Source organism: Psittacula echo (assembly GCF_963264785.1).
Source record: "Psittacula echo genome assembly, chromosome: 10".
NCBI lineage: Eukaryota > Metazoa > Chordata > Aves > Psittaciformes > Psittacidae > Psittacula > Psittacula echo.
Window position 1 is genome coordinate 171,524 of NC_137741.1, and position 27,161 is coordinate 198,684.

Here is a 27,161-nt window from a genome sequence, read left to right on the forward strand (position 1 = left end):
GACAAATAATGTTCTTTCTGCATAATCTGCGCTCCCATTTATTTCTACAATACATCGGTATCTGCCCTGATCCTCAGAAGTCAAATTCGATAGTTTCAGTTCTGTCTCTCCTACATTTTGGTTTCACTCACTGAATCTATTTTCAACTCTACCTTTCAACTTTCCATTCGCCTTGCGACTGAGCCTTGATTTGTCAAAGATAAGGTCTGGGTTTTTGAAAGGATCATTTACCTTTTCCCAAATGACCCTTATTGGCATTAATCTTACTGGAATGGTATCAGTGAACCTGCAAATCAGAGTGGCATCCTGACCGACAAATTGTATCAAAACATCTCTTTTCTGTGGAATTTCAGGAAAGTAAACAACCATCAATGGTGTTAGTGACCAGACAACAATCAAAGTTTTATAAACCAACGCAGACATCTTATTTACATTTCAGCTTAAGTTTTGTGGGACTCAGTACCTGTGTTTCCCAGACCTTTGAGACCTTTTTCACTCGTGTATAATGTATCCAAGAATCCACCCCTTCTACCTTTACTGCAGTGAATGCTGTTAACAGGGCTTGATAAGGTCCGTCCCACTGTTCTTTCAATGGCTCTTCATTCCAGTTTCAGATGTATACTTGATCTCCTGGTTGCATGTCATGTGTACTGGATTTTCCAAGGACAGTGGTCTGTTCCACACCAAAGTGCTCCGAAGTCGAGCTAAAGCTCTGCCGAGAGACAGCACATAATTATAAACATCCTGATTCCCTTTAATGTGGGTATTGGGATTGGGGTCTGGTGCCTCATATGATTTTCCATAGAGGATCTCATAGGCGCTTACTGACATCCCACTTCTGGGTTTTATTCTGATTCGTAGTAGAGCTATGGGTAGAGCTTGTGGCCATTTTATTTTGGCCTCCTGACGTATTTCACTGATTTGTCTTTTTATTGTTTGATTCATTTTCTCTACCTGTCCACTGGATTGGCGTCTCCAGGGAGTATGTAAGTTCCATGATATTCCTAACAGTTTACTAACTTCCTGTAGTATAGCTGCAACAAAATGTTGGCCTCTATCTGATGATATCCCTAAAGGGACTCCAAATCATGGAATGATTTCTTTAAGCAACCACTTTTCTGTCTCCTTTGCCTGATTGGTGCGACAGGGAAGGGCCTCAGGCCATCCAGAAAAGGTGTCAACCCCCACCAATAGATACTTGCACCCTTGTACCTTTGGTAATTCCACAAAGTCAATCTGCCAATAGTCTCCTGGCTCTACCCCTATCCTGATTCTCCCCATTTCAACTTGTCTCCTTACTACTGGGTTGTTTTTCAAACAAATTTCGCATTTTGATCCCACCGCTTTTGCCATGGTTAACATCTGTTTGGAAACTATTTCTCGTTTTAAATAAGTTACCAATGCTTCTGCACCCCAATGTTCAGTCTGTAGAATTTTCCGCATTACTGCTGGCGGCACTATTACTTGTCCAGTCGTTGTTATGTACCACCCTTCAGAATTCTTTTGAGCTTTTAAGACTCCTGCCAATTTCTCATCTTCTTTTGAATAATTTGGTTCTTGTAAGAGATAGGTATGAAGTGGGCTTACCTTAAGAGGTATCAAAGCCATCATGTTCCATACCTTTCGGGCTACTTGTCGAGCTGTCTGGTCTGCCAATGTATTTCCTTCAGATATCTTTGAAGTTCCTCCTTGGTGCGCTTTGCAGTGCATAATGGCCACCTGTTTAGGCTTTTGCACAGCAATTATTAATTCCAGGATCTCTTTTTGATATTTTATATTAGTCCCTTGTGAGGATAACAGTCCTCGTTCCTTCCATAATGCTCCGTGTATATCTACTACACCAAACGCATACTTTGAATCTGTCCACACATTTACCTTTTTGTCGTCACTCAGTTCCAGCGCTCTTGTAAGAGCTATCAGTTCTGCCCGTTGAGCCGATGTCCCAGGAGATAACGCTTTTGCTTCAATTACCTCTTGCTGTGTTGTTACAGCATATCCTGCATACCGTGTCCCATTTTCCACAAAGCTGCTTCCATCTGTGAAAAGTTTCCAATCAGGTTGTTCAAGAGGTACATCTTTCAAATCTGCTCTGGTTGCATATGTATGCTCGATGACCTCTATGCAGTCATGTTCAAGGGTCCCCTCCTCTGGGTTCGTTCCTAGGAAAGCTGCTGGATTCAACAGGTTAGTAGTTTTTAAACTCACATCATCTTGTTCTGTCAAAATTGCTTGATATTTCATCATTCTGCTAGGGGATAACCAATACCCCCCTTTCTGCTCCAAAACAGTTGTTACCATATGTGGCACAAAAACTTCAATGTGTTTCCCCAGAGTCAGTTTTCTGGCCTCCTGTATCAGAACAATAGTTGCTGCCACTGCTCTTAAACATGAAGGTCATCCCGCACTTACCGGATCCAGTTGTTTTGAAAAATATCCCACTGGTCTTTTCCAGATTCCAAGCTTCTGAGTTAACACTCCCAGCGCTAATCTCTGTCTCTCATGGACAAAAAACTGAAAGTCTTTTGTTAGATCTGGGAGTCCCAGTGCTGGGGAGTTCATTAACACCTCCTTCAGTTTCCTAAAGGCCTCTTTCTGTGGTTTATCCCAAACAAAAGCAGGTGATTTTTGGGCTTCATAAAGGGGTTTAGCAATGAGTCCATAGTCCATTATCCACAGTCTGCACCACCCTGCCATACCCAAAAATGTTCTTAGCTCATGTAGGTTCCGCGGTTCTGAAATGGTACAAATTGCCTCTATGCGATTTATCCCCAGCTTCCGCTGACCTTGCGAAATCTCACATCCTAAATACAACACAGTTGTGCATGCAATTTGTGCCTTTTCCTTCGAGACCTTGTAGCCATTCAGGCCTAGCTGGTTCAAGATTTCAATAGTTACTTTTATGCACAATGACTCTTGTTCTGTTGCAATAAAGATGTCATCTACATATTGCAATAAGAGGTACTGTGATCTCGGTACCTGTACCTTTCCTTGGGTAGTCCATATTTCCAGTTCCTTGGCTATCTGGTTCCCAAAGACAGTTGGGCTGTTCTTAAATCCTTGTGGAAGTCTGGTCCATGTTAGCTCTGTCTTTCGTCCATTCTGTGGGTTCTCCCATTCAAATGCAAACAGTTTCCTGCTACTTTTGTCAAGAGGAGTGCAGAAGAAGGCATCTTTTAAATCAGTCACTGTAAACCATTTATACTTTTCCTTCACAGATGTTAACAACGTATAGGGGTTTGCTACCACTGGGTGGATATCCTTTGTTATTTTATTTATAGCCCTCAAATCCTGTACTAACCTATATTCACCATTTGGTTTCCTTACTGGGAAAATTGGTGTGTTATATTCTGATTCACATTCCTCTAAGATTTGATTTTTTTAAAAACTTCTCAATTGTTTTTATAATCCCATATCTCGCTTCTAATTTCAGGGGATATTGTTTAACCCTTACTGGCCTAGATCCATCCTTCAGTTCCACTATCACTGGCTGAGCCATTTTTGATTTTCCTGTAATTTCTGTTTCCCAAGCTGTCGGTATCACAGCCTGCTCTACCTCCACTGGGATTCTAGCAACGCGCTTATCTTTGAGAATCAAAATCTGTCCTGTTTTTGATTCTGGAATTTGCATTGTTAATTCACCATTTTCAAAAATAATTACAGCATCCAATTTAGCCAATAGATCTCGTCCGCAGGTCTAGGGGCTGCAGGAATGGCTGTATTTCCTCCTTCCCTGTGGCTCCTACAACTGTCGTAGTTTTCTTTCCTAACTTCCCGTATAGCTCATTTAAAACTGAGTAGGTAGCCCCCGTATCTACTAAAAATTTTACTTCTTTTCCACCCAGTTGTATTTTCACAAGGGGTTCCTCATTTCTCGCCCCGGCTAGTCAGCTTTGGTTGTCATATTCTCCCAGCACCATCGCCTTAGCTACATCCGATCCCATAAAAAGGTTCCTCGGGGACATAAATTGTCCTCCCCTCAATGGACATTCATTTTTCCAGTGTCCCTCCTGTTTGCAGTTTGCACACTGATTATATCCTAATCTTTCTGTATTCACCCCTATTCTTGGGTTATAAAATCCTCTTCCTTGTCCCCTACCTCGCATACTCCCTCGACCTCTCCCCCTAGGGTTGAAAAACTCTGTTCCTTTCCTTGGATTACTGCCAATAAATTCTGCTGCTGCCTCCGGGAATTTTCTTTTTCCCTATTATTATACACCTTCCAAGCCACTTCTAATAGTCTATCCAAGTTCCGCAAATCTGCCCCCCCTAGCTTTTTGTAGCTTTTTCCTAATGTCGTCTTGAGATTGCCCTGGAAAGATCAGAGCTAATTGTGTCCTAGCCTGTTGAGTTTCCACATCCAAATCTGTATATTTCTTTGCAGTTTCTTTAAGTCTTTCTAAAAAGGTAGACGGTGATTCCGTCTTTTCCTGCCTCACATTGTACAGCTTTGACCAATTTATTGTTTTAGGCATGGCATTTTGCACCCCAGCAATCACCCAATCTTGGTACCTTCACAAATTCCTCATTCCCCTCACTGTGTTATAGTCCCACATCGGATCTTCCATAGGGAAGTTTTGATCTATGTTTCCCTCAACCAACCCCTGTCTTAAATCTTCTCGAACTTTTTCTCTTGCAGTCCGCAATACCATTTCTTTTTCTGTTGAATCCATAAGGGTGTCTAAAAGCACCTGTATATCATCCCAATCTGGGTTTTGAGTTTTCATAATAATTTTCATTACCCGAGCTCCCTTATCTGGATTTTCTCTGTATGTCCCCGCTGATTGTTTCCAGATGACTAAATACCTGGGTGAGAAGGGTACTTTGATGTATACCGGCCCTTCTGTTCTGACTCCCTGTCTTAAAGGAGCAAGCACTGCACCAGGCGTCTGAGCCTGCATTTTTCTCCCTCGTCCTTCCTTTTGACGAGTTCGATGTGAGACCTGAGTAACGGGGAGGTCTACCTTTTGATCTCCCTTGCATTCATCGTCACTCTCACTCTCAGAATCACTTTCACCATCATCCTCCTCCCCCCTTTCCTCTATTACCGGCGGGGCTACAACCAGATCAAGATTTTCATCATCCTTCTGGTGCTGCAAACTGTTTTCTAAAGCAAGACACCCGATACATTTTTTCTCAGCAACACATCCCCTACATTGTCCATTTGCTTTTGTTTTAACAACCATAATTCCACAGGATCTTTGCCATTCCTTATTATCTCTTAGAGTAAAGAAAAGATCTACATACGGCACTTCATCCCATTTTCCTTTCCTTTTACAGAACAACATCAATTGCAATATAGTATTATACTGTAAAGTTCCATTTTCAGGCCATTTTTCCTGACCTTCCAATTCATATTGTGTCCACCAAACGTTACAATATTCAATTAGCTTGTCTTTCCGCATACTCTGCCCAAATCCCCCCTCCTTCCAATGGTTTAAAAGACATCCTAATGGAGAGGACTTGGGAATTGACGGCATTCTATGAATACAAAGAAGCTCTTAAAAAAAAAACAGGGTTTGGTTTTTTTTCTGGTTTTTTTGGTTTGTTTTTTTTTTTCACCACTTAATTACGACAATTTAAACCAGTGCTGTTCCTGCAGCATAAACCAAAACCAGTGCTGTTCCTGCAGCATGAACCATTTACCAACCAAATTTGCCGAACCTGCAGGGCTTTCGCCACTGTCTAACAGACGGCGCCTAAGCTTACCCCGGGAGCTCCCTAGCCCAACCAAGCGCAGCTTTCGCCACGTCTAACTGGCAGGCTTTACCATACCATACCAAAATCGGTACCTTTACCATACCAAACCAGAATCGGTACCTTTACCATACCAAACCAGAATCGGTACCGTAACCAAATTAAAAGCACCTGTCTTACCGTATCAGAGGTCCGTTGTGAGCAGCGGAGGTCGGTCGCGGCCGATGGCTCCCCGAGAATCTCTCGGTGCCAGCTGGAGCAGAATCGAAACGCGATCCGCCTCAGCAGTGCCCGCGAGGCCTCATCTGGGTCGCCAAAATGTTAGCGTCAGGACAAACACATAACCACCGGAATGGTTATATGAGGTGCTTTATTAAAGCGCCGAGAACCAGGGGTACGCACCCAAATCTGGTTCTAACCCCGTCACATCGTGTACGCAATTTATACACTACAAGTCGGCTGATGCAATACGCCTATACAGATTTATGGTCTATTCCCGCTTTGTATTATAATGATCTTCACACTTGCACCTGCACTCTGATGACTTAATCTTGGTCCAAACTGTGGAACTATTGTTAACTAGTTTTTTAAGTGCAACTGGTCAGAACGATAGTTCCAGCCAGGTTTCGAACAAAATTTTCTGTTCTAACTTTATTCTTGGATATTTTCAGTCATCGTACAAATGGTTCCTTGATTAGGTTTCTAACATAATGCTTATTTATAAAGTAACTAAAGATAAATGTACAATTGTTTTCCTAATGATTTATGATTCCTAAACACAATAGCCTATTGAAACAGCTATAAAGTAACTGAAATACAAAACTACAAAGTTAGTTATAAAATGACTAAAACACAAAGTAGCAAAATTACACATTTTGATATAAGTATGAAGGTATAAGGCTTTCTATTGATTGACAAATTTTTAAATAAAATCACTTCTATCACTCTTATATGATTATGACAAACATAAAATTTCACCCTTCTCTAACACCCCCACCTCCTCCCAGTTTCCCCCTGGGGCGGCTGCGGGGTCTCTCTGCCCCCCTGCGGGATGGAGGGATGTGGGCAGGGGAGGGAAGGGCAGTGCAAGGGACGTGACCACGCCGGGGACTGTCACAGACCGGGTCACAAAGGGCCCCGCTGTGACCCCGCTGCCAAGGGCAGGAGGCGCAGGGCGTCCAGTGCAGGCTGGACCTGGAGCTGGGATAGTCCCTGTGCCAGGAGCTGTCCTGCTCTCGGGAACCTTCTCTGCAGCTCTCTTTGTACCCAGCCGGGATGTGCTGGGCTTCCTTCATCTGCCATGGCCCTCAGTGGGGAACGGGGGCACTTGCTGGATCTGCTGCTGCACGCCTGAAGGGAAATGGACTTGGAGCTGTGCCTCGTGCTTCACAGGGGAATGGTTCAGAGAAGTCATCCTGTGGATAACTGAAAGGGCCTTATTAATGACCAGTGGTAATTAATCAGGGACTGAATGAAAATCAAATGGGAATCCAATGCTGATTAAGCAATGACTGACTTTTAATTCAACTGTGAATTCACAATGATTTGAAGATGATGTAAATAATAGTTCAGATGGTGATGTATACATCACATACGGTCATATATTTTGTGGCAGTGGCAGTGGCATGTTTTATGGCAGCGTTGTTAGCTCAGGCCAAGGCAGGCAAAGGGCATTTGTGTGGAAGAGCTGGGCTCCAAGGCAGTTCGCACTGTACAGGTGAGATGTAAGCATGCACACAGTGTGTAGTTGAGGAGATGAACCCTGGGTGAGCACAAACACCCTCAGCTATTCTGTGGGGTTCCATGAAGGCCAGTGGGGCAGACAGTGTCTTGAGGTCACTTCACTTTGATAGCAATGTTCCTTGGAAACCTTCCTGAATGCAGCACTGGGTTTGCTTCCTTGAGCCGAGGTCCCCGTGCCCATTCCTTTTGCTGCTGGGCCCAGGTGAGTGCAGATCAGGGTGACAACACCGCAGGGCTGAGATGCCTCCAGCCTCTCGCAGTGGCAACAGGAGGCCAGAGAGATGCTGCTGCTGCAGTACACAGTTCTGTATGTGCAAGGGGAGGACTCGTGTCCTTGAACACCCCGGAGTGTATGAGGCTGGGCTTAAACCGTGACAGGAGTGCATGAGGACAGATCAGATGTGGACACCAGGGCCCTGCCGTTTCTGTGTGTGACCCCAATGTCCCAGCGGGATTTTTTCTCGCATGCCTTGGGCAGGCTTGTGGCAAACGCTCCCATCATCCTTTCTGGATTGTGCCCTCAAACGTGTCAGAGCCATCAGAGAGGTTCTGGGGTCCTTGGAAAAGGCGGACATCAAACCTTTCCTCACGAAGGGCAAGAAGGAGGCTCTGGATAATCACAGGCTGGTCAACTCATCCCACTCCGTTGGAAGGTGATGGACCAAATACACCTGCAGCCACTTCTAGGTGTTTGTAGGACAAGAAAGCGATTGCCGAACTCGTATGGGTAGGGGAAAAAAGGGCATGTTTTGTACCTGGACCATTAATAATCTATTTATAGCCAATTGGTGATCTCTGGGCGGAAGAGACGGAGGATGTAGTGAGTGGGAAGTGGGCTGGTGGATCAAGCCCAAATGTCACCAGTGGTAGAGTCCTCCTGGTGGCCACTTAAGAGTGACACCCCTCAGTGCAAGCAGTTGGGCCAACACTGTTGAATGTCTTTATTAACTCCCTGTCTAATATGATGGAGTGCCTTTTTAGCTCCTTGGTGGATGACAGCAGGAAAGGAAGAGCCTTTGAATGATCTCACCTGGTTAACCCTGCCTTGAGCAGGGTAGCCAGACAAGATGATGTTCAGGGATCTCTTCAGGAATAACCTGAGTTATTCCAGGAATCAATGAATTGATCTCCTTGGAAAGAAAGAACAGAGAGAGGAAGAAGGAAGAGCAGAAAGGCAAGTTTCTTTGTTTTTACTGGATCTCTTTTATTTTAATTTTTTTATTATTTATTTTATTTAACTTAGTATTTTTTCATAATTTTAATTACATTCTATTATAATATTATAACATTATAAAAATAAGTGAGGTTTAGAGTTAGGGTCAGGAACAGGGGTTTAGGTCAGAGATAGGGTTTAGTGTCACGGTTTAGGATTGGATTTAGGCCACAGCATCACAGCAGGGGGAGGAAAAGGACATGGGGAGTTTGGGGGATGCCAGTGGTGTTTTCAGGGATCTAGGGATGTTTTAGAGTGTTCATCAGGTGCTTTGTGGGTGGTTTTTTTAGGTGTCTCAGAGTATTCCTGGGTGTTATGGGAGTGTTTTAGAGTGGTGCACTAGAGCAGGTTGCTCCAAGCGCCTTCCAACATGGCCTTGAACACGGTCAGGGATGGGACAGCCACAGCTTCTCTGGGCACCCTGTGCCAGTGTCCCACCATCCTCACAAGGAAGAATTCCTTCCTAATGTCTGATCTAAACCCCCTCTTTCAGTCTAAAGCCATTCCCCCTTCTTCTGTCATTGCACACCCTTGCAAAAAGCCCCTCTCCAGGTTTCCTGTAGGCCCTGTTTACGTATAGACAGAGTGCTAAGATGTCTCCCTGGAGCCTTCTCTTCCTCAGGCTGAACACCCCCAGCTCTCTCAGCCTGCTTTCATCTGGAGATTAAGATGTCTGGAGATGTGCTCCAGCCCTCAGAGCATCTTTGTGACCTTTCATAAGCCCATCATTGCAGGATCATAACAGAACAGAGATTGGTAAGGACGCCAGGAGTTACAAAGTCCAACCCATCAGGAACAGGGTCAGAGCACGTGGTTCAAGACTTGATTCAGTCTGAGTTGGAAATCCCCAAGGCCAGAGACTGCACAGCCTCTCTGGGTGACCTGTTGCAGCACTTGCCTGAGCCTATGGGAACAAGGTTTCCCTATATCCTGGCTGAACCTCTCCTCTGTCACTATCCCCCATTGCCTTTTGTCCTCCCACCAGGCACCATGGTGAGGAGCCTGGCTCTGTATTCTCCATGTCCTCCTTGCCGGTACAGGCAGCCAGTCCCCGACAGACCCTTGGGCTCCCCAAGAGCTCTTCCTGCTCCAGGTACAAAGCAGCCATTCCAGAGCTGGAGTAGCCAGAAAACTGATTTAATTCCCCTTCATTCCTGCCATGTGAGGACATAGCACAGAGAAGAAGTTGCTACAGGATCATTTATCTCTCTTAAATACAGTAAGAGACCTCCAGTGACAGAAAGTCTGTGGCTCACACAACAGGAGTGGCTACATAAACAGGAGGAGATGAAAACTGACATTTCTATGAAGACAACATCACAACAAACTGAAACAGGAAAACAAATGTAAAGCAGGAAAGACAGACGTGGCCTGTCATGACCTACAATGGAAGCCTTTTCCTGGGTAAAGCAAGCAGTGTATGGCTGCTGAAACACATCCAGTCACCAGCTTCCTCACAGCATCCTTCAGCTCCTGGTTCCTCAGGCTGTAGATGAGGGGGTTCATTGCTGGAGGCACCACCGAGTACAGCACTGACACCACCAGATCCAGGGATGGGGAGGAGACGGAGGAGGGCTTCAGGCAGGCAAATGTGCCAGTGCTGACAAAGAGGGAAACCACAGCAAGGTGAGGGAGGCACGTGGAAAAGGCTTTGTGGCGTCTCTACTCAGAGCAGATCCTCAGCACAGCCTTGAAGATCTGCACGTAGGACCTCACAATGAAAACGAAACAGCCAAATGTTACACAGACTCCAATCACAAGAAGCCCAACTTCCCTGAGGTAGGAATGTGAACAGGAGAGCTTGAGGATCTGGGGGATTTCACAGAAGAACTGCTCCACAGCATTGCCTCGGCAGAGGGGGAGTGAAAATGTATTGGCTGTGCGCAGCAGAGCATGGAGAAAGCCACTGCCCCAGGCAGCTACTGCCATGTGGACACAAGCTCTGCTGCCCAGGAGGCTCCCGTAGTGCAGGGGCTTGCAGATGGCCACGTAGAGGTCGTAGGACATGACGGTGAGGAGATAAAACTCAGCTATGATAAAAAAGAGAAAGAAAAAGATCTGTGCAGCACAACCTGTGTAGGAGATGGCCCTGGTGTCCCAGAGGGAATTGGCCATGGATTTGGGGAAAGTGGTGGAGATGCAGGCCAGGTCCAGCAGGGAGAGGTTGAGGACGAAGAAGTACATGGGGGTGTGGAGGTGCTGGTCGCAGGCTGTGCTGGTGATGATGAGGCCGTTGCCCAGGAGCGCAGCCAGGGAGATGCCCAGGAAGAGCCAGAAGTGCCAGAGCTGCAGCTCCCGCCTGTCTGCGAATGGCAGGAGGAGGAAGTGGGTGATGGAGCTGCCGTTGGACATCTGCTGCCTCTGGGCATGGGGCACTGTCAGAGGAGAAAAAGGCAGTGACGGGTTAGGACAGGAGAGATGTCAGATATAGAGGTTCAATTTACACACTCACGACTCTGAGCACATTATAACCGGAGAGGAGAGGCTCAGCGTTATCACCAGTGATGTCAGTAACTGCTGAGGCTTCTTCCTAGGTACAATCAGAAGAGCATTGCATCAGGCAAAAAGTCTCAGCCCTTTGCAGCTTAATGCACAGCCAGGAGAGCTGCAGTGTCCATCAGTCCTTTCCCATTTTTCCTCCGCTTACACTTGCGCTGCCTGTGAGATGCCTTCACGCACAAATTGATCTTCAATCCTCCACAAACATCTGACCTGTGCTGAGAGGAGGGGAGCACAGTTTCAAAGGGCATATCACGGAGCACGCATGGGGAGAAGCAAAGGACTGTGCCCAGCAGAGCATGGCCAGCAGCCACCTCCAGTGCCAGACACCAAGAGAGCTGCCTGAATGCACCCTCTCCAGAGCTCGGCTGCCCTTTCCCCCGCTCCCTGCCCATGTCTCTGCCGCCTGGAGCTGTCCCTGCCAGGAGCTGCTGCTCTGGGCCCAGCTCTGCTCCCTCTCAGTGCTCCCAGAGCCCATCCCATGGGCTGTGTGCTCAGCTCTGCCCTGCACACCCCTCCCGGCAGCAGGGCTCTGCCCAGGGGCAGCTCTGCCTCTGCAGGGGCTCAGGAGCAGCTCACACAAGTCCTGACAAGACTCTCGGTGCCTTCTCCAAAGCAGAGAAGGAAATTCCCAGCTCCCACTGCCCAACCTGCCCACCAAGAGTGGAAAACATCAGAGCTCACAATCCTTCCCTATCAGGTAAACGCTGCCTCAGTGTCTTTCAGCAGGAACCTCTGCAAACGTGCTCAGAGTGATGTGGAGCTCTGAGCAGCCCTGACCCACACAGCACCCTCTCCAGTGCACAAGAACACTTTTGCTTCCCTGCCAGGGGTTGTTCCTTTCCCTCCAGCATCTCTCCCTCAGCACCGTGGGCAGCTCCCGTGCAGACTGAGTGCTGACCCTGGCAGGCAGCAGAGTCCCTGCCCCTGCACACTGCCCCTGGGCTGCAGGCACCCTGCTCGCAAGGACAGCGCTGGGCACCCCTGCCTGCACACCCACATTCACAGCCTGCAGCCAGGCCCGGGACAAGGGACCTGCCTTGTCCTGTCCCTCGCACGGCGCAGAGGGAAGCCCTGCTCTGCAGCACATCCTTCTCCTTATCTACACAGAGAAACCAAGAGAGTCCTCCTGACAGATCCCATGGACTGTCCGAGGCAGCAGCTTGAGGAGATCCCTCCAGGAACTGCGGCTGCATTGCCCTGCACCCAGAGCCTTACCATGCACAGGGCTGGGAAGGTTTCTCCTGCAGGGAGCTCTCAGCATCCTCCACTGCCAAGTGCCTTTAAGCTCTCTGAGGCTCGCAGGTCTCCCCTGGGTGCCTGCAGGCAGTGCCCCAGCCCTGCTCCTGGCCAGAGCCGTCTCTCTGCAGCACTGCCCGCTTGCCAGCATCTGTCTGCATCCCAGGAGCCCGGCCCAGCTCAGCAGCAGAGGCCCAGCCCAAGGTGGCTCTGCCTCTGTCCCGCTGGGCTCCCTCCAGGGCTCCCTGGGGCTCCAGGGGAACACCATGGGAAACAGCCTGAAGCAAGCACTGCTGTTCCCTCCCTCAGCTGGCAGACACACTGCCTGCCTGCAGTGTCATTTCTCTGATGAGAGATGGAGTTTGGTGTAAACAAAGTTTCTCAGAATTCCAGAATCATAAATTTCAAAAAGACCCTTAAGGTCGACTCTAACCACTAACCAAACACTGTCAAGTCCACCCATGTCAACAGGTGCCACATCTCCACATCTTTTAAAGACCTCCAGGGATGGTGACACAACCACTTCTGTGGGCAGCCTGTTTCTTGTCCCATCATTTGGACAGCCAGGACAGGACAGGCTGAGATCTCCTTTAGCCCTGCTGATGAAACGGATTCACCATAGTTAGTTGAGGCATCTCCTCCTGAGACTGTAGGCCTGCGGTTGAAAGGGAACTCAGCTCCCTCCCATGCACACCATAAACCTATAGGAGGTGGGATTCCTCCTGCCTCTGGTCAGGTCTTCCTTGAAAAGGCACCTACATGAGAGCTCTTTGTCTCAGCATTACGATCGATGGGGGCCAAGAGTGAGGTGTCTGCATGCAAATCTCTGGGACATTTGGCATTACAGGGTTGGTCAATGTTACATACAGGTAATAGAGACAGGCCAAAGATACGTGCAGGCTGATATAGAGACAAGACAATATCGTTGAGAATATTCTTGTAGCACTCAGAGGCATCAGCCATCAGTTTCTATTAGCGAAGCAAGGTCTGTACTTTCTGACACCCCTTAGCTGCAGGCATTGAGGGAACACAAAGTACATCACTGCAGTGTCTTTACTCACTCCCTTGATGATTTAACTGAGGAACAACCCAAGCATTTTAACTTTGTGGTTGGGTACATGTGGCCTTCAGAGACAGCATCCTCCATGCACAGCCATGGGTCATAGCAAATCTCAGTCAAACAGGAATTCAAGGGCACCAGGATGAGCTGCAGCTACTTCAGGAACAGTTAAAGAAGGAACAAGATAACACAGGACCACCACTAAATAAAGTGAGAGTACACAGAGGTAGATCTCAGGTCGCCTATCTCCTCTTTGCCTCAGTTACCACCAGCCAGGTCTCCCAGGACTTTGTGCTTTAAGGCTCTGGATGGAAAAGGGGAACAACCAGCACTGGATGGGGATCAAGCCAGGGGTTACTTTGCAAACTACACCCTTACCAGTCCTTGGGACCGAAGAGGTTGCATCCAAGTTCACAGTATCACAGTATCACAGTATGTTAGAGATTGGAAGGGACCTCAAGAGATCATCTAGTCCAATCCCCCTGCCAGAGCAGGAACACCTAGATAAGATTACACAGGAATGTGTCCAGGCGGGTTTTGAATGTCTCCAGAGAAGGAGACTCCACAACCCCCCTGGGCAGCCTGTTCCAGTGTTCTGTCACCCTCACTGAGAAGAAGTTTCTTCTCAAGTTTAAGTGGAACCTCTTGTGTTCCAGTTTATACCCATTACCCCTTGTCTTATCATAGTTTGCCATTGAGAAGAGCCTGGCTCCATCCTCATGACACTCCCCCTTTATATATTTATATACACTAATAAGGTCCCCCCGCAGTCTCCTCTTCTCCAAACTATAGAGACCCAGCTCCCTCAGCCTTTCCTCATAAAGGAGATGCTCCACTCCCTTAATCATCTTTGTCGCCCTGCACTGGACTCTCTCCAGCAGGTCCCTGTCCTTCTTGAACTGAGGGGCCCAGAACTGGACACAATATTCCAGATGCGGTCTCACCAGGGCAGAGTAGAGGGGAAGGAGGACCTCTCTCGACCTACTGACCACCCCCCTTCTAATACACCCCAGGATGCCATTGGCCTTCCTGGCCACAAGGGCACAGTGTTGGCTCATGGTCATCCTGCTGTCCACTAGGACCCCCAGGTCCCTCTCCCCTACACTACTCTCTAACAGGTCGTTCCCCAACCTATACTGGAATCTGGGGTTGTTCCTGCCCAGATGCAGGACTCTACACTTTCCCTTGTTATATTTCATCAAGTTTCTCCCTGCCCAACTCTCCAGCCTGTCCAGGTCCCGCTGGATGGCAGCACAGCCTTCTGGCGTGTCAGCCACTCCTCCCAGCTTAGTGTCATCAGCAAACTTGCTGACAGTACACTCAATTCCCTCATCTAAATCATTGATGAATATATTAAATAATACTGGTCCCAATACTGACCCTTGAGGCACTCCACTAGATACAGGCCTCCAACTGGACTCCGCCCCATAGACTACAACTCTCTGGCTTCTGTCCTTCAGCCAGTTCGCAGTCCATCTCACTACCTGATCATCCAGGCCACACTTCCTCAATTTAGCTATGAGGATGCTGTGGGAGACTGTGTCAAATGCTTTGCTGAAGTCAAGGTAGACCACGTCCACCGCTCTGCCATCATCCATCCACAATGTTATTTCCTCATAAAAGGGTAGGAGGTTGGTCAAGCATGACTTCCCCTTGGTAAAGCCATGTTGACTGCCCCTCATAACCCTCTTATCCTTGACATGCCTTAAGATGGCATCAAGGATAAGGTGTTCCATCACTTTCCCAGGGATGGAGGTGAGGCTGACCGGTCTATAGTTACCCGGGTCCTCCTTCTTGCCTTTTTTGAAGACTGGAGTGACATTTGCTTTCCTCCAGTCCTCAGGCACCTCTCCCGTTTCCCAAGACTTGGTAAAGATGATGGAGAGTGGTCTAGCAATGACTTCCGCCAGTTCCCTCAGCACCCGCGGGTGCATCCCATCTGGACCCATGGATTTATGGATGTCCAGATTGCTCAACTGGTCCCTAACCCATTCCTCATGGACTAAGGCAAACCGCTCCAGTGACCTGACTTCATCTGAGGTCTCAGGAGTACAGGGTTCTTCAGGACTGCCTCCGGCAGAGTAGACTGAGACAAAGAAGGCATTCAATAACTCTGCCATCTCTGTATCTTCTGTCACCAGGGCACCCATCCCATTCACCAGTGGGCCAACCTTGCCTCTGGTGTTAGTTTTATCAGCTATATATTTGAAAAAGCTCTTTCTGTTGTCCTTGACCCCTCTGGCCAGATTTAATTCTAAGGAGGCCTTAGCCATCCTAGCTGCCTTCCTACATCCTCTAGCAGCAGCCTTATATTCCTCCCGAGTGGCCAGGCCCTCCTTCCATGACCTATAAACTCTCCTCTTCCACTTGAGCATACCCAGCAGTTCCTTATTCAGCCACGCAGGTCTCCTGGCCCTCTTCCTTGACTTCCTACATGTCGGGATGCTCAGCTCTTGAGCTCGGAATAAGCAATTCTTGAATGCCAACCAACTATCTTGGGCCTCTTTACCTTCAAGCAGCCTTGCCCATGGGACTTCCCCTAGCAATTGCTTGAAAAGGCCAAAGTTTGCCCTGCTGAAGTCCAGGGTTGCAATTCTACTTGCTATTGTACTGGTCCTACCACACAAGATCCTGAATTCCACCATCTCGTGGTCACTGCAACCAAGGCAGCCCTCAACCCTTACTGCTTCGACCAGACCCTCCTTGTTACTGAGGATGAGATCCAGCAGCGCTCCTCTCCTGGTTGGCTGATCCACCATTTGCATGAGGAAGTTATCATCCATACACTGGAGGAACCTCCTGGACTGTGGCTGGCAGGCTGAGTAGTCCTTCCAGCAAACATCAGGGAAATTAAAATCCCCCACGACGACCACGTCCTGTGACTGTGAGGCCGCTCTCAGCTGCTTGTAGAAGGCCTCATCAACTTCCTCACCCTGATCTGGTGGCCTGTAACAGACACCCACAACAGTATCGCCCCTGCCAGCCTGCCCCTTAATTCTCACCCACAGACTCTCAACTCGCTCATCCCCTGTCCCTGGACAGAGCTCAGTACATTGCAGCTGCTCTCGCACATAAAGAGCAACCCCACCACCCCGCCTGGCTGGCCTGTCTTTCCTGAAAAGGACATAGCCCTCCATGAGTATATTCCAGTCATGCGAGCTGTCCCACCACGTCTCTGTAATTGCCACCAGATCATAATGTCCTGACTTAACACAGGTCTCCAACTCCTCCTGCTTATTTCCCATGATGCACGCATTGGTGTATAGGCATTTCAAGGAGGGAGCTGAGCTCACCAATTTCACCCTAGCATTATAGGAGGCCTCCCGGTCTTCATCAATCCTAGAGTGCTGCCCCACTGGGGCAAGCCCAGTTACAACCCCATCCCCCTTCAAATCTAGTTTAAAGCTCTCCAAATGAGCCCTGCTAATTCATGCCCCAGCATCCTTTTGCCTCTGTGAGTTAAACCTTTCCCACGTGCCATCATCCAGACTGGAGCCTTATAAAACCAGCTGTTATCAAAGAACCCAAAGCCCTGCCTAAAGCACCAGTCTCGTAGCCAATTGTTTACGGACTGAATTTTCCCATTCAATCCCACATCATCACCGGAAGATGGAAGAAGTGAGGAGAAGATCACTTGAGCCCCAGACTCTTTCACCATCCGCCCCAAGGCCCTGTAGTCTTTCTTCATCCCCCTCAGACTGCGGGAAGCAGCTTCCCCCCCACCTGTCTGGAAGACCAGCAGCGGGTAGTAGTCTGTCGGGTGCACCAGGCTGGGGAGCACCTTGGTGATATCCCTGACCCGGGCTCCAGGCAGACTACACACTTCCCTATGATGAGGGTCAACTCTGCATATCGGGCCCTATGTTCCTCTCAGAAGTGAATCGCCTATGACAATGACTTTTCTTTCTTTCTTGTCAGAGGCAGTCTTGAGGTGCGAAGTCGACCGCCTTTTCCTATGTGACCTTGTAGTCTGGCCTTGCACCACATCCTCACTTACCTCTCCATCAAGATGCAGGGCCTCAAACCTATTACTGAGGGGCACCTGAGGAAGCAGGGCAGGAAGGGAGGAAGGTTGCCCACGGTTCCGAACTGGAACTCGCTTCCAGCCCTCATCGTCTTTTTGGTCCCTTACCTTTGCGCAACAGCTACAGAGCAGGGGCTGTCTCGGGTCATCCCCCTCTGTCTGAGAGGACAGGGGGTCCATCCCCTTTCGGGGGGTATCTCCCTGGAACCGTTCCTGCTGACATGCTAGGGAGTTACTCCACCAGTCGATCTCCCTTTCACAGTCCCTGATGGTCCTCAGCGTCTCGACCTCCTCCTTAAGTTTTGCCACCAATCTAAGCAGATCTTCTACCTGCTCACACCTCACACAGGTGGAATGCTGGCCTCCCTCCCTCGGCAGCAGCAGGCTCTGGCACTCCCTGCAGCCAGAGACCTGAACAGCCACGGTTTGGGGCAGGGTCTCTGTCTGAGTTGCTACAGTTTCCTTACTGCAAGCTCTCCTTCTGGAGGCGACCATATTGGTCAGCAGTCTGGGACACCAGCAACAGAGTCTGCAACACGACCTGCTTGTTCCTCCCTGCGCCCAGTGGGCAGCGACCGGTCGCTGCCCTCCCAAAGGCTCTTTCAAGGCAAGGGGCAGGGGTGCGGTCGCCGTTACCGCGGGAACGCCCCCTGCCACGTCAGCCGCTCTCTCGCAAGGGCTGCTGGGGCTTCGGGAATCGGGAGATGTCGGGAATCGCGATGTCTCTGCGCTGTCCCCTCTGATTTTCCTAATCTCTTCTGACCCTCGTGGTCTCTGAAGCGTGCCGGCTCCGGCTCTAGCTGTGCTAGCTCCGATCAGCTGACTGACTCAGTTGCAGAGAAAAGGTTTTTCACCAGGACCTGCTGGTCTGTTCCTGTCCCAGGAGGAAGGCACTGGACTCTGTGAGGCACCATTTAAAATCACCCAGAATCACAGAACATCAGGAATTGGAAGGGACCTCAAAAGATCATCTAGTCCAATCCCCCTGCCATAGCTGCTCCTTAGATCCAGCGCTGTAAGGGGAGAATAGTACAGATAATCTCATGTGTCTTTGATGGCTGGAACCTTAGGAGGTGTAACATGAAGACAAGAATGATGAGGAGGGTTGATGCCCCCTGCATGAAGGAGAAGCTTGGATTTCTGGAGGTACTCTATGTGACAGGGAACAGGTTGGGTTGGCTTTTGTCACTGAGGGTTAGAGGAGTCAGTAAGAGGGACATTCTGCTCACAGTTACAAACTACTTGCTCAGGGAGGGGCAACAGAAAAGGTCTTTTGTCAGCATCTGAGGAAGCCTCCAGGTTAATGAGCAGGTTGCTATGGAACTGCATTCCCTGTTCAGCATTCCCTGGCCAGGCAAAGCAACAGGGTGCAACAATGCGGAGGGCTTCCAAGGTCCACCAGGGCTTTCGCCACCTTCCACAATGTCAGACAGGCTCCTGTGGGCTTTAGCACAGTTCCAGAGCACCTGCTGCATTCTGGAATGCCCGGTGTTATTCTGCAGCCTTGCCAGAGCCTGCTGAGGCCTCTGCCTCCATCCGGAATGCTTGAGGAGATTCTGCAGGGTTGGTGCAGACTGCCAGGGCACTGCCACATTCTGGAATGTTGGGAGTCCTTCCAAGCGTGCTGGTGGAAGCGCTTCCATGGGCATTGCCAGAGCCCACAAGGACTTTTGCCGCCTTCCAGCAGCCCCGATGTGCTGCTGCGGACATTGCTGGAGGCCCCCAAGGCTGCAGCCTCTGTCTAGAACGCACATCCAGGTTCCATGGGCACACCAGGGTCCGTGCGGTATTGCAGGACGCCGTCAAGCCTGCACAGGTTGTACCAGATCCCACCAGACCCTGCCACATTCCGCAATGCCTGGCGGGCTCCTGAAGGTGTTGCAGGGGCCCGGAGCACTGGTAAAGGCAGTGGGAGCTGAGCGGGCATTGCAGGAGGTGGCAAATCCCGGGAGGGCTCTGGCAAGGCCTGCAGAAGCCTGGCAGGGATTGCGGCAGGGGGCAATGGCGCTGGTGGGTTCTGGTAACCCTGCAGCAGCCCTGCAGGGGCAGAGCGCAGGACCCTGCTGGCATCGTGAGGAGGGCATTATTAATGAACAATGGTAATTAATCAGTGACTTCCAACTCTGGCAGTGTTCAAGACCAGGTTGGACAGAGGTTGGAGTAAACTGTTCTAGTGGAAGATGTGCCTACCCATGGCAGTGGATTGGAGGAGCTTTAAGTTCCCTTCCAGTCCAGCCCTGTCTGGGATTCCAGGATTCTCTGCTGTGCCAATGTCGGTCACTCTTCACTTCTCATCGGTGGCCGTGATGCCCTGTTCCATTGCCCAGGTTGAGCTGTGACCCCCGCATGCTCCACCTCCAGACCAAAGGCACTGAGGAGGAGCAGCCCATGAGGGACCTCCCCGAGCTGGCTGGGCAGAGGCTGGTTCCCCCACAGGGACTCCTGGAGCACCCCTGGGTGCCCAGTGCCATGGGCACGATGCTGCCGCCATCACAAAGCCATGGTGGTCGCTGTGGAGACGCCCATTGTGACGGGGCCCCCACGCTGAGCGTGGACTATTGAAGGAGCCAGAGCCCTGCAGGAACCAGCGCAGAGGAGACCCCTCCCTCGGGAGGCTGCATCTCCCGTGCCTGCCCTGGGCATTCCAGGTACGTGTTCTTTGACTTTGCAATCCTGTTTTAGTGTTGCCTTGAAACACATGGTGGGTGCGTGCTCTAAAGGGAGGAGAAGCTGTCAGGAGATGTGCTGGTGCCATCCCAGCTGTAGGAGCAGGGGCTGGGTGAGGAGGAGGCGCTGGGCTCGTTCATGTGCTTGGAGCTCAGCTCTGCCTGCAGAGGTGCTGGGGGCGAAGCAGGAGCCTTCTGTGTGCAGGAGCTGCTGGTGTCAGAGGTGCTGAGAAGGTGTCAGGGCAGGAGCAGCCCCTGGGCAGTGCAGCTGCTGGTGCTGTCACTGGGAGCTCAGCACAAGGGGACCTGCCTGGCTCCGGCAAGGCCCGCGCAAGCCCACCGGGCATTGCGGAAGGCAGGAGGGGTGCTGGTGGGCTCTGGGAAAGGCCAGGCCAGCGCCGGGCATTGCGCAAGGCTCCAGTGCTCTGCTGGGCTCTGCCAATGCATTCGGGAAGGTGACAAAGGCCCTGGCAGGCGCAGGCACAGCCCAGAAGCCCAGCGGGCATTGCGCAAGGTGGGAAGGAGCTGGTGGGCTCTGGGCACACCTGCGCAATCCTGACTGCGGCAATGCCCGCGGGAGCCCCTCTGCTCCCCCAGCAACAGGGCCAGGACAGGAGCTGTTGCTGGGCCTCCCCTGCCCTTGGCAAGCACTGCCCCAGCCCCAGCAACACTCGGGAGCTGCGCTTCCTGCGCCAAAGAATGCTGCTTCCAGCTGCCTGCCCATACAAAGAGCCCAGCTCCAAGAGTGCAAACGTCCAGCCCCTGCTGCCACAGCAAAGGGGCCAGGACAGGGGCAGTGTTGACCCCCAGCCGGGAACTCAGCACCAGCAGCCGCTCGCTCAGCACCCGGGTGGGATGGGGAGGAGAATGGGAACAGTGTGAAACCCACAGGTGGAGATGAGAACAGGTCAGGAACTGAAATCAAGCACAATGTAATATTTGTGTTATTGTTATTGATAAGAATGGAAACAACAAGGGGAGAGATACAGAACCAAAAGGGGAAAGAAAGGACCTATAGCGACAGTGATGCCCAGTGCAATTGTTCAGCATGTTCTGAGCGACACCCAGCCCGAACCAAGCAGCAACGCATCCCTTCAGGCCAGTTTCTATGGCCTGAGGTGTCATGGGCCCACTGGACTGAAAAGCATTTATATTAGTGTATAATTTATAATAGTAATATAGACAGACAAGCATTTCTATTATTATAATAGATAATTTACTTACATGCTATTACAATATTATAACATTATAAAAATCAGTGAGGGTTAAAATTAGGGTCAAGAACAGGGATTTTGTGTCTAGGGTTTGATTTATGCCACAGCATCACAGCAGGGGGAAGACAAGGACCTGAATGGTTTGGGGGATGCCAATGGTGTTTTGGGGGCTCTGGGGATGTTTCAAGGTGTCCTTCGGCAGTTGTAGGAGTGGTTTGGGGTTATTTTTGAGGTGTTTCACAGGTGTTTCTGGGTGTTATGGAGGTGTTTTTTGGTGGTCCACTAGAGCAGGTTGCTCCAAGCCCCTGTGTCCAACCTGGCCTTGAACATTGCCGGGGACGGGGCAGCCACAGCTTCTCTGGGCACCCTGTGCCAGTGTCCCACCACTGTCACAGGGAAGAATTCCTTCCTAATGTCTGATCTAAATCCCCCTCTTTCAGCTCAAAGCCATCTCCCCTTCTCCTGTCATTGCACACACTTGTAAAAAGCCCCTTTCCAGATTTCTTGTAGGCCGTGTTTAGAAATGGGCAGCTTGCTAAGATGTATCCCTGGAACCTTGTCTTCTCCAGGCTGAACATCCCCAGCTCTCTCAGCCTGTCTTCATCTGCAGGTGAAGTTGTCTGGACACAAGCTCCAGCCCTCAGAGCATCTTTCTGTAGCCCTTCATAAGCCCGTCATTGTAAGATCTTAAAAAAACCCTCTCCAGATTTCTTGTAGGCCCTGTTTAGGTATGGGCTTAGTAAGGCCTCCCTGGAGCCTTCTCTGCTCCAGGCTGAACACTCCCAGCTCTCTCAGCCTGTCTTCATCAGAGATGTGCTCCAGCCCTTGGAGCATTTTTGTGACTCTTCATAAACCCATCATTGTTGGATCATAAGAGAGCAGAGGTTGGAAAGGACCCCAGGGGGTCTCAAGTCCAATCCATCAGGAACAGGGTCAGAGCAAATTGTTCAAGGCTTGATTCAGTCTGAGTTGGAAAACCCCAAAGCCAGAGACTGCACAGCCTCTCTGGGTGACCTGATGCAGCACTTGCCTGAGCCTACGGGAACAAGGTTTCCTTATGTCCTGGCTGAACCTCTCCTCTGTCACTATCCCCCATTGCCTTTTGTCCTCCCACCAGGCACAGTGGTGAGGAGCCTGGCTCTGTATTCTCCATGTCCTTCTTGCTGTTACAGGCAGCCAGTCCCCAACAGCCTTCCCTTCTCAAGATCTCAGGTCCCCATCAGCCTTCCCTTCTCCGGGCTGGACAAACCCAGCTCCCCCAGCCCCTCCCCACAGGCACCGTGCTCCAGTCCCTGCCTGTCCTCAGGGCCCATTGCTAAACCCACTCCTGCTTACTAATGGTGTTCCTGAATTGGGGATCTGAAACCTGGATGGAGTATTCCAGAGCATCCCTTCCCTTGTTCTCCTGCCGTGCTCCTGGTCATACAGCCCGCCATGCTGCTGTCCTCCCTTGCTGCCAGGGCACACGCTGCCTCCTGTCCAGCTCCTGCCCACCCAGACCTTTCCCATGGGCTGCTCCCAGCCCGGCAGCCCCAGCCTGGGCCATTGCAGGGAAGTCCCCTGCAGGGACCCCTGTGTCCCCTGCTCTCCTGCCCAGGACACCCTGAGAGCTCTGCAGCCCCCCCATGCCATCCCATGCCAGGCTCCCCAAGAGCTCTTCTGCTTCAGGCACAGAGCAGCCATCCCAGAGCTGGAGCAGCCAGAAAGCTGATTTCATTCCCTTTCATTCCTGCCATGGGAGGACATAGCACAGAGAAGAAGTTGCTGCAGGATGGTTTATTGTGCTTACATACAAAAAGGGACCTCTATTGATACAAAGTCTGTGGGTCAGACAAGTAGGAGGTGATGAAAACTGACCTTTCTTTGAAGACAGTAACTTCTCAAGTGGAAAAAGGAAAAGAACTGTAAGGCAGCAAAGACAGACGTGGTCTGTCATGATCTACAATGGAAACCGTTTCCAGGGTAAAGCAAGCAGTGTATGGCTGCTCAAACGCATCTGGTCACCAGCTTCCTCACAGCATCCTTGAGCTCCTGGTTCCTCAGGCTGCAGATGAGGGGGTTTCCTGCTGAAGGCAACACTGAGTACAGCACCACCATAGCCAGATCCTGGGAGGCGGAGGAGACGGAGAGGGGCTTTAGGTAGGCAAAGGTACCAGTGCTGACAAGCAGGGAGAGCACGGCCAGGTGAGGGAGGCCCTTGGAAAAGGCTTTGTGGGGTCCCTGCTCAGAGGGGATCCTCAGCACGGCCCTGAAGATCTGCACATAGGACCCCACTATGAAAACATAACAGCCTGATGCGACACAGGCACTAACCAAAAGAAGCCCCATTTCCCTATTTTAGGTATGTGAGCAAACACTTGGGTGACTTCCTATCTGCTTACCAGGCTAAGGTCAAAATAAAGAGCCTTCACATTTCAGGGCAGGCCTGAAGTGCAAAAGGTCATTAATTCAAAGGAGAGTTTTTATTGGTTACTGTTCACTGGGTGCAGTTGTCCTGCCCCTTGTTTGGCTGGAAATAAAGACAGCTCCAGTGACAGTATGTCAGGACACGGAGAGCTTTGGCTGTCAGAAGGTATTACCAGCCTCCTGGCACAAAAAGGCAAGAAGGAGAAACTCTCGAGTCATGCGTGCACCTCTTTTGATTACACAGCTGATCTGTTCATTGGTTTTAATATCTCAGCAACAATCTGGATCTTTTGATTATCTCGAGATACGTAAAAGAAATAATTCTAAAAATCTTCTTGACCATTTTTCCCCTGTTTCTTTTGGAAGTAGCACTTAAAGGCTGGAGTTCAGATTTATTCTGAGCCGTGTTTGCACAAGAAGCCTTCTTGTGGAATAAATCTGAGTGTCTTAGAGTCCTTCCTACGATTCCATTTCTGTTTCAATACATTGGTGTTTACAGAGCATTAAGTCTATTCAGGAGGGAGCTTCTGCCTTTTACCACCTCACCTCATCAGAATCTTCACTTCTGCAGAGTGCAAACCTCTGTCTCTGTATACAAAGAGGTGAGGATCTTGACTTCAAACTGATCCAAGAAGCAAACTAAATAATCCCATCCTTCTGGCTAGGCAAAAGTCATTTCAATTTCCTAACATAGGAAAGCAGCTGCAAGTCTACTGCCTGAGCAGCATGGTCTGAGTGGTCTCTTTGAGGTCACTGGGGGGGCAGTTGTGGGTCTGGGGGGTCACTTGATGGTCACCTTGGGGGCAGTTGTAGGTAATGGGGGTCACTTGGGATCACTTGTGGGTCAGTTGTGGGTCTGGGGAGTTATTTTGGGGTCACGTGGGGGGCACTTGTGGGTCTGGAGGGTCACTTGGATGGCAGTTGTAGGTATGGGGTATCATTTGGGCATCAGTTGTGGGTCTGAGAGGTCTCTTTGGGGTCACTGGGGGCAGTTGTGGATCTGGGTGGGTCACTTGGGGGGCAGTTGTGGGTATGTGGGGTCACTGTGGGGTCACTTGGGGCGGATGTGGGTCTGAGGGATCTCCTTCAGGTAACTGGGGAGGCAGTTGTGGATCTGGGGTGTCACTTTGGGGGGCAGTTGTGGGCCTGGAGGGTCACTTGGTGTCACTTGGTGCTGTCCTGGTTCAGCAGCAGCAGTCATTTTTTCTCCTTAGTACCTGGTGCAGCGCTGTGTTTTTGACTTTCAGCCTGGGAACAGAGCTGATAACACTGATGTTTGGTCTGAACAAGGACTTTGTGAGTCTCATGCTCTGCCAGGGAGGAGGGGAAGCCGGGAGGAAGCAGGGACAGGACACCTGACCCAAACTAACCAGAGGTATTCCATACCACAGCACGTCATGCCCAGGAGGTAACTGAGAGTTACCCGGAAGGGCTGGATCACTGCTGGGTGGGGGTGAGTTATCGGTCGGCGGGTGGTGAGGTGTTGTATTCTCTTCCCTTGTTATTTCCTTTATCACTATTATTATTGGTGGTAGCAGTAGTGATTTGTGTTATACCTTAGTTGCTAAACTGTTCTTACCTCAACCTGTGGGAGTTACATTCTTTCAATTCTACTTCCTATCTCTCCGGGAGCAGGGGGAGGGAAAGAAGTGGGGGGAGAGACTGCGTGGCTGATTGATGGCTGACTGGGTTTAAACCACGACAGTTCTTTTTTGGTGCCCAACGTGGGGCATGAAAGGTTGAGATAACGACAGATCTGACCGGAGTGTGTCTAACCGTATTTGTGAAAAGCACTCATCACAATGCTGATTTATTGGCTCTCAAAGTTGTTGGTTTTGATGTCACAGTTTCAGCATGTTGTACCTTACTTACAGCCAGTATTTGCTGTGTTAGTGTTTACCAAGTGTGGGCCTTGGGCTAAGGTTCTTGTTTCATTGTACTTTATGGTAATGACTTGTAATAGGAGCGGGCTCCGGCAGCAGGGCGGGATGGACGTGGCAGTGGACTTGTACCTGGCCGTTCTGTTGCTCTTCACCCCGGGAGCTTTGAGGATCTCCCCCAATGCCCAAATCCCGTCTGAGCCCCAAACTCTTCCCCTCAACACATCACCACTCTGAGGGATCATTGCTCACCCAATGTGACCTGAGACCCAGGTACCCCCAGTTTTCGGTATATGGGAGATCTCCCAATATAATGTGCCTCCTACAGCAAGTTTTGGGGATCCCTGCTGAACCTCCAAACGTTCCTTGAACCCCCAAATGACTCCAAACGCTGAAATTCCTCCAATTTATGGCAACGGGGCTCCCTAGGGCATCCAAGGAGATTGAGCTGCCCTGGGATTGATGGACCCCTATTTGCAGGAGATGAGGAATCCCCCAAATAACTGAGCCACCCAGAGGCATTTTGGGGACCAGCCTGAATCCCCAAAATCCTCCCAGGATCCCCCAAAATCTCCCCAAACCCAAAGCCCGCAGCTCCAAAGCTGCCCCCGCTCAGCTCAGTGGCACAAATTCACTAAAAAAGGGGTGTCCTAAAAAGAGGGGTTCCCCCAGCACCGCCCTGGGGGTGCCCTAAGGTGCTCTGGGACTTCAAAACCACTGGGGGCACCCCAAATAAGGGGCACCCCAAACCCACACTGCCCCCCCAAAGGGCCCTGGAGGCACCCAAACCAGTTGCGGTGCCACCCAAAATCCTGGGGTACCCCAAATCTTCCTGAAGCACCACAAGAGCAGACAGGACCCACAAATGGGGATCCTGGGGCAGCCCAAAAGTGACCTGCACCCTCCCATCACCTCAGGCCCTCCCAAATGAACCCAGGGACCCAGATCCTGGAAGTGCCCCTCCAAGCACCCCCACCCCAAATGGGGATGCCCCCAGAAACCTGCTCCCCCCAAAGCCACCAGTACCAAAACGCTCCTTGTTGTCCCCATACCACACCCCATTGGGCATTCCAACACCCCACCACCCCCACGCCCCCCCGTATCAGGGACTGGGGGGGCAGACCCAGAGTGGGAGGGTGCCTGATTTGGGGTGTCCCCCCGAAAAAGACCAAGGAGGTCTGGTGGGGGGGGGAGAAGGAGCACCGGTGGCAGGGACTGGGAGCTCTGGGAGGGACTGGGGAGGACTGAGAGGGATTGGAAGCACCTGCAGCAGGTAGTGGGAGCACTGGGAGGGATTGGGAGTTGAGCATGGCTGCAAATGAGAAGACCTGCAGCAGGGACTGGGAGCACTGGGATATTGAAACCCCAGCAGTATCTGGGGCCATAGTGGCCTATATTGGTCTGTACTGGTGCAAACTGGTCCATACTGCTCCATACCGGGATGTGTAAATTTGCAGATGACACCAAATCAGGTGGGAGCATTGATCTGCTGGAGGGTAGGAAGCTCTGCAGACGGATCTGGA

At 50.5% G+C, this 27,161-nt stretch overlaps 1 pseudogene across 1 annotated transcript; it reads right to left on the minus strand.

Moving 5' to 3' along the window:
• Window positions 1-2,314: 2,314 nt before the first annotated feature.
• Window positions 2,315-11,002, minus strand: LOC308225461 (olfactory receptor 14A16-like; annotated as a pseudogene). The gene is made up of 7 exons: window positions 10,036-11,002; window positions 5,875-5,999; window positions 5,790-5,817; window positions 4,880-5,104; window positions 4,536-4,657; window positions 2,977-3,207; window positions 2,315-2,380 (listed from the first exon to the last, which is right to left on the minus strand). The product of its transcript is annotated as an olfactory receptor 14A16-like (transcript).
• Between the last annotated feature and the right edge of the window lie 16,159 nt (window positions 11,003-27,161).